We start from the raw sequence: 7,963 nt of genomic DNA, 5'->3' as shown, positions 1-7,963 counted from the left end.
AGAGTTCACACACTATAAATGAGTCATAATCCATTAGTGTGTTATAGTCCACCCTCAGGGCTTTCCATTCACAAATATGACGGCCTGCAGAGGGAGCCGCTCAGTGTTGTTGAATGACAGACGGATGAATAAAATCTTCCTCATCTGCTTGAGTTCTTCATTTTTAAGGTCAAATGAATGTGTGTGTATGTGTGTGGCTTTACTGGTTGATCACATAAATAACAATACTAGTCGATTCACTGCAGCATTACAAACCTGATTAGCTTTGTAAACTCAGTCAAGTTTTTATTTATTTTTTTTTTGTGGCTGGACTTTGTTTTAACCTCCAGTAACTGACTGGATTACAAAAAAGTGAGTTTTCAACATACAGTTGAAGTCAGAATTATTTACCCCCCTGTTTATTTTTTTTCCACATTTCTAAATACATATAATAGTTTAATAACTCATCTCTAATAACTGATTTATTTTATCTTTGTCATGATGACAGTACATAATATTTGACTAGCTATTTTTCCAGACACTTCTATACAGCTTAAAGTGACATTTAAAGGCTCAACTAATTAGGTTAACTAGGCAGGTTAGGGTAATTAGGCAAGTTATTGTATAATGATGGTTTGTTCTGTAGACTATTGGGAAAATATAGTGGTTAAAGGGGCTAATAAATTTGACCTTAAAATGTTTTTTTAAAAATTAAAAACTTCTTTTATTCTAGCTGAAATAAAACAAATAAGACTTTCTCCAGAAGAAAAAATATTATCAGACATACTGTGAAAATTTCCTTGATCTGTTAAACATCATTTGGGAAATATTTCAAAAAGAAAAAAATTCAAAGGGATCTAATAATTCTGACTTCAACTGTATATATTTAAACAGCATCTAAATTGTGACAATTATTCGCCCTCATGTGAAAGTTCCTTCAGATATTGTCCACGTGCAGTTTAAAATATTTATTTTTACATTATTTAATCTAAATTTTAATAATTACTAATTTATCAAGTGTTTCCCATGATTGTTACATAAAAAAGTCTAATTCATTTAATAAAATTAATAAAAGTAATTTCAGTTTTACTGGCAATTTTGGTAATTTTACAGCACAATTGAAATCAATATTTTACAGTGTTGTTCATTTTACTTTATTACTGGCTACTGTACGTTACAGTAAATTTTACAGTGTAAGTTAATTAATTGCTGCAAAATAAAATTTACAATATTATTGGCAATTTTTACAGAATTACTAGCAAAATTGACAAGCGCACTGTAAATTAACAATTACAACTGTGCTGTAGTTTGACAGTGCTATTGTAATTGATCATTTACAGTACGCTTGTATTATAATACAGCATTACTGTAAAAACTGCTGCAAGTTTTGCAATATTACTGGAAATTTAGGTTTTAGTTTTACAGCACAATTGTAATTGTTAATTTACTTGTAAATTTTACAGTATTTCTGGCAACCAAAATTGTCAGTAATTACAGTAATACTGTAACGATTGTGCATTATTACTGGTTATTTTGATAGTTTTACAGCCCAACTGTAATTATTATTTCACAGTATGCTTGTACATTTTACTTTACAGTGTTACTGGCAAACAAAATATCCAGTAATTCCAGTAATACTGCAAAAAAAAAAAAAAACTGTTGTAAAATTTACAGTATTACTGGCAACCAAAATTGTCAGTAATCACAGTAATACTGTAACAATTGTTGTAAATTGTAAATTATTACTGGTTATTTTGGTAGTTTTACAGCCCAACTGTAATTATTATTTCACAGTATGCATTTTACTTTACAGTACATTTGACTTTACAGTGTTACTGGCAAACAAAATATCCAGTAATTCTGCAAAAAAAAAAAAAAAACTGTTGTAAAATTTACAGTATTACTGGCAACCAAAATTGTCAGTAATCACAGTAATACTGTAACAATTGTTGTAAATTGTAAATTATTACTGGTTATTTTGGTAGTTTTACAGCCCAACTGTAATTATTATTTCACAGTATGCATTTTACTTTACAGTACATTTGACTTTACAGTGTTACTGGCAAACAAAATATCCAGTAATTCCAGTAATACTGCAAAAAAAAAAAAAAACTGCTGTAAAATTTACAGTATTACTGGCAATTTTGGTATTTTTACAGCACAATTGTTATTGTTAATATACAGTGCACTTTTAAATTCTACCGTTTTCCTGGTAACTAAAATTGCCAGAAATACTGTAAATCTTACATATTTTTTACAGTGTATGTAAATTAGCTTAACTAGACAAGTCATCGGGCAATAGTGGTTTGTTCTGTAGCCAATCAAAAAACATAATTTCTTTAGATATGGTATTAATATTCACTTCAGCAGTTTTTAATTTATTAATCAAAGCATTTTCTAATCTACTAACCTAATCAGTTTTTAATCTTGTTTTTAATCTATCTTCATCTAAACAAATGACAGCAAATATCCACAGGAGGGCTAATAATTGTGCCTGTAAATGTGTGGTAAATCTTGGTTAAATTTGAAACATTTTTTACAATTACTCATTAATGAGAAGTTCAAAGCCAAATCCAAAATAGATAAATAATTAGTTCATTTCAATAATGTGAAAATAATACTGAGATTTTGGCTGTTTTTTAAGGGTTAAATGGTTTCCACTCTTTTGGCCATCACTCTTCATTATACACCATTTTTTCTCCGTCTCTCTCCAGCATTTCAGATTTTTTTTTTTTCTTTTCACAGTGACAATATCCGCTGTGATAACCTCAAACTGCATTGAGTCTGTCCAGCGGCTCACTGCTCACAAATAACCTGAGGCCAGACGGTTATTAGAAAGTCTGGAGCCGGCGTTTCCTCCGCGGTGAGGAGCAGGAAGGAGCTCTTCTCATATTAAACTGAAGACGAGGGTCCCGCTTCTGATCTGACCACCACATTCAAATTAGCCTCCGCTTTTCCTTCATCTGCAGTCATAAACAATGCAATATGGTAACACTCTACAACAATCAGCTCAATGTTATCAATAAAACAAACATTAACGCATGAACAAACGTGCAATGCATTTATTGCAGTTTTATTGACAATAAAAATACTCTTCATTGTTAGTTCTTGTTATCTCGGGTCAACTGAGTAATATGAACAGATATGAAATGTTTATTATATGGAAATCTGATATACACTTACTGGCCACTTTATTAGGTACACCTGTCCAACTGCTCGTTAAGGCAAATTTCTAAATAGCCAATCACATCGCAGCAACTCAATGCATTTAGGCATGTAGACATGGGCTGTTTCTCAATATGCGTTCTTCAGCGGTCTTGCGTCCTCGTGTTCTCGTGCAACGTCATCATCAGCTGCCTAAGTTCAGTTCCAATACTCAAGGCCGCAAGTACGGAGGACGCGTGAAACTTCCCGGATGTGATCTTGATATCGAGGACGCACTGATGCAGACTTGAGCACCGAACTCGCTTTGGAAGTCCCAGAAGTCATTGCGACTGGAGGTGGGAAGCGCAGCATTTAATTTAGATTTATTATTAAAGTTCAGAGATATCCTTTATTTACCTCAGGAGTTTCCCTAAATGAAATGGTGAAAGTAAACATTAACATCCTAATAAAGGAATAAACACATTAAGGGTGTTTGTTTGCTGAAATTTGTATTAAAATTTGTTTTATTTATATTGTGCAGAGTATATTTATAATGTTTTTATGCGAAGTATATATTTTGAAGAGGGGGGAAACAATAAATCGTTGTATGAGTGCTGTAATGTTTAAATAATTTCCATTTAAAACGCGTGAAGGTCACGTGACCATCAGGAAGAACGCAGCATCCCATTTCTCAAATTCTCTGCCCTCGCGGTCTCCTGAGTTTGTTCTTCCGAGGACACCTGGCAAGACCGGTCTCCACAAGAACACAAGTCCGTTCTCTGCGTTCTTGGAATTGAGAAACAGCCATGGTCAAGACGATCTGCTGAAGTTCAAACCGAGTATCAGAATGGGGAAGAAAGGGGATTTAAGTGACTTTGAACGTGGAATGGTTGTTGGATATTTTCTTGGACCATTAGTACCAATTGAGCATCGTGTCAACGTAACAGCCTACCTGAATGTTGTTGCCGACCATGTCTATCCCTTTATGACCACAGTGTGCCCATCTTCTGATGGCTTCTTACCTGCTCTTCAAACACAAAGTAGGCCTATCTGAATTTTTTTTTTAATTAGAAAAGGCTCAACAATACATTGGACAGACCCTCAACGCTCTGCTTTCTTCCATTTCGTGTTGCTCAGTTATAAAAGTGTCCACAGATACCGGAGGGCTGCGTGCTGTGCCTCTGTGATACATCAGTCTCTTCACTCACGCATCTGGATGCACAGATCATGCGCCGCTCCGTAAAAATTGTTCTCACAATACTGTAGACTGCAATACACTGTAGGGAGATATCTCTGTAGATGCTGGCATTTCATGTCACATTCAGCCTTAAAATGTGAGCAAAATCAGCTGTTTTATCATCACTTTAGAAATTTCGCTATAGAGAATCATTCAAACACTAGCTCTAAAGTGACGTTGGTGAATTAGTAACGGCTTCTGCTGTTCTGAAGTCAGCTGCAGATCTGAATGAATGGCGGAAGAAAGTAGTTCCTCATACAAAAGGGTTTTACACTCTCCGTGTTTGATTTTCTTTTTTTATGTACAAGATTATGCTGTCGAACTGTTTTATAAACGCAGTATCACACTCATAGCAGAGCGATATGGCTGTATATCAGCACTGGTGGGACGCTAAAGCACTCGGCCTGCAGCCTCATGCCAACGCACGCCTCCCATCAGTGCTGATATACAGCCATATCACACTGCTATGAGTGTGATATTGCTCATTTATCACCAGAACTATAGAAACTGTATTATGGTTAAAAAAAGGCACAGTATTGGGATCGGATCTGTATCAATCAATACTCGAAACAAATTTTGGTATCGAGATTGGATCGGTTTTTAAAAAATGGTATAGGTGCACCCCTATTACAGAGCATAATTTTTACATAATGCATTTAATAATAATATGAAAATAAATAATACAAATATGCCATATTATAAGATTAAATCATAAGTTTAAAAAATAAATTAAAATGTGTGACCATTGATAAGACAAAATCTGATCCTTCATTTCTGTAAATGTATTTTCTTTTTAATGGTTGCCAGATTGGGCGGTTTTGAACATGATTGTGCGGTTTTGAAAAGATGTAGGCGGGTATAGAAAATTTGTGCGGTTCGCCCGCCCCTCCCTCCATTCTGTACTCGATACCGTCACAACCCCCCAAATCCTCCCCACGCGTATCGTGATTTTCGTGACTGCCAACCTCCCGCCCCACTTTTTGTTCATACGGCCGGTTTTAGATTTGTTTTTGGGCTGGAATCAGTCAGCTACATCTAGCAACACTGGTGCTCTTGCTGTCAGTTGTGTTCAGAGACTGTGGGATGAGCGTAATGTGTCCGCTCTGCTCCTCCGGCCTGTGCAGCAGTGGGCTGAGGCTTGAGCTTTGTTTGTTTGGCCTTGCTTCACTGTTTTCAGTGGCTGCAGTATCAGGAAAAGACACAGCGTGACTGCAGAACAGGACAGTCATGCTTACTGTACGTCTCTGTGATTGTGTGACTCAGACCCAAGTAGAAAAACACCTATTCTAGCATCACCACACTATTGCACGGTTCACTCACACAGCAGCCAGCAGACATTCAGAAATAAACAATTGCATAACAAGAAATATAAAGACACACTGATGACAAATTATCTAAAGAACTAATACACTTTAAAAAAAACATTGGTAACACTTTATAATAACTACACACTATAAATCATTTATTAAGCATTAGCAAATAGTGAATTCATCATCTGTTAAGCATTATCTCTACATTAATAAACGTTAGTAAGCAGTTTATAACTGCAGCTACAAATGCTCTATTCTTGACTTATAATCACCTATATAATGTGGTTAATAATTGTATTTTCATTCTTAGTAAATGATTTATTTTTCATTACTAAATTAAGTATCAAATTATTTACAAACTGTTTGTATTTAAGAGTAGTTGAGGGTTTTCAGGACAAATCAAAATGAGTAAGTAAACGATTAATAAACTATTGAAATCAACATTTATATGTCTTATTATTCAGGCATATACTAATAATTAACTAATATGTTAATGAATGCTTAATTAACTCAAATTCATGCAGTTTTGTGACCTAATCTAAAGTGAGGACTATTCATGCTTTATAAATCCTTTATAAATGACAAATAAAGGCTCAGTTAAATTCTAAACAGGAAAAAAAGACATTATTAATTTCTCTTCATGTAAAGATACACAAATGAAACTGCACTTTAAATAAAAAATAAAGCTTTGCAACCTGATCTAAAATAGAATCACTGTAGAGTTTAAACATCACATCTTATTATCATTTTAAACTATTATATTGTTGTTATAGCCAGTTGGATGTCATATTTTGACACTCCTGTTATTTGGCAATGTTTAAACTTTACAGTAATTTTACTTTTTAGAAAAGATTGCACAGATTATCGTTCATTTGATTCTGAGCCTTTAATAGTCATTTATAAGGCATTTATAAGCATGAATAGTCCTCACTTTAGATTAGGTCACAAAACGGCATGAAGTTGAGTTAATAAAGCATTTATTAACATATTAGTTAACTATTAGTATATGCCAGAATAATAAGACATATAAATGTTGATTTCAATAGTTTATTAATCATTAACTAACTCATTCTGAATGATCCTGAAAACCCTCAACTACTCTTAAATACAAACGGTTTGTAAATAATGTGATACTTAGTTTAGTAATGAATAATAAATCATTAACAGAGTGTGAAAATACAATTATTAACCACTTATAAGTCAAGAATAGCGCATTTGTAGCTGCAGTTATAAACTGCTTACTAATGTTTATTAATGTAGAGTTAATGCTTAACGGTTAATGAATTCACTATTTGCTAATACTTAATAAAAGATTTATAGTGTGTAGTTATTATAAAGTGTTACCAAAACGTTATTTTTTGAGCAAAACAGTGATCAAAATAGAAATAGAAAATAGAAAACAGAATGATTGTAGCAAAAAGCTCTTCAGCGGTTCTTTGTGGTAGTTAAAAATTCTATTTAGCACTGCCAAGTGATTCTTTAGACAGTAATTTTAGGGGAACCAATTTCTCAACGCTATACCAATATACCAATGCTATATAGTTCCAGTAATGGCTCTTTAGTGGATTTTTGGAGTGATTAAGGTGCTACATATCACTATCTTTAACGTCTGTGTTAAATCAAAATGTAAAATGATTATTTTGCTAGCACTCATTGCTATTATTTAGATTATTCTTAACGATTACAAGTTAATCTACTGAATAAAAGCTGTTCTGAGACCTGACAAAGTGAAGTAGACTTAACGATCCTCAAATACATCATGCCTAGATCCAAAAACAAATGAGATAGAAAATAATTGAGATTATTCTAAAGGTTCCAAGCCATTTCTGAAGCTTTGAGATTGCAGTGAACCACAGTGTGAGACATCATCCACAAAAAAGCAAAACCGTAGAACAGTGGAGAACAGCAGAATGGCCAGCCGACCAGTATTACCCCAAGAGAACAGCAACAACTCATCCAAGAGGTCACAAAAGACCTCTTGGATGAAAGAACTGCAAGCCTCAGTTACCAAAGTGGTAATGCAAAAATGAAAAGCATAAATCGTCAGAGTCAACACAAATATATTTATTGGTATGTTATACTATAGTGCTTAGTGTGAACAGTGAAATTTCGATCAGTGTTGTTTTTCTTCACTTCCAACACTAATCTGGTGAAGAATGAGTCCGTTTACTTTTTATAACACAGTTTGCTCTGTCCTGTGTCATGCTGTACTCTAACAGTCCCAGCACAACACACACATTCACAGTCTGAGAAGAACTAAACATTCCAGACACCTGCCATTCAAACAAAAACA

General features: G+C 34.0%; 1 long non-coding RNA gene across 1 annotated transcript in view; it reads right to left on the bottom strand.

The window, feature by feature from the left end:
- Positions 1–262: 262 nt before the first annotated feature.
- LOC147831197 (uncharacterized) overlaps positions 263–7,963 on the bottom strand; it is a 10,244-nt gene continuing 2,543 nt past the window's right edge. Inside the window, exons 2-4 of the long non-coding RNA XR_015524205.1 lie at positions 4,076–4,145; positions 2,238–2,942; positions 263–2,114 (exon numbers count right to left, since the gene is read on the bottom strand). This is a non-coding gene — a long non-coding RNA (uncharacterized LOC147831197). The remainder of the gene's footprint in view (positions 2,115–2,237; positions 2,943–4,075; positions 4,146–7,963) is intronic.

The sequence above is a fragment of the Danio rerio genome, chromosome 23 (assembly GCF_052040795.2).
Source record: "Danio rerio strain M-AB ecotype USA chromosome 23, GRCz13ab, whole genome shotgun sequence".
Lineage (NCBI taxonomy): Eukaryota > Metazoa > Chordata > Actinopteri > Cypriniformes > Danionidae > Danio > Danio rerio.
Note: the sequence above shows the minus strand (reverse complement) of the source record. Positions and strands in the feature narration are given on the sequence as shown.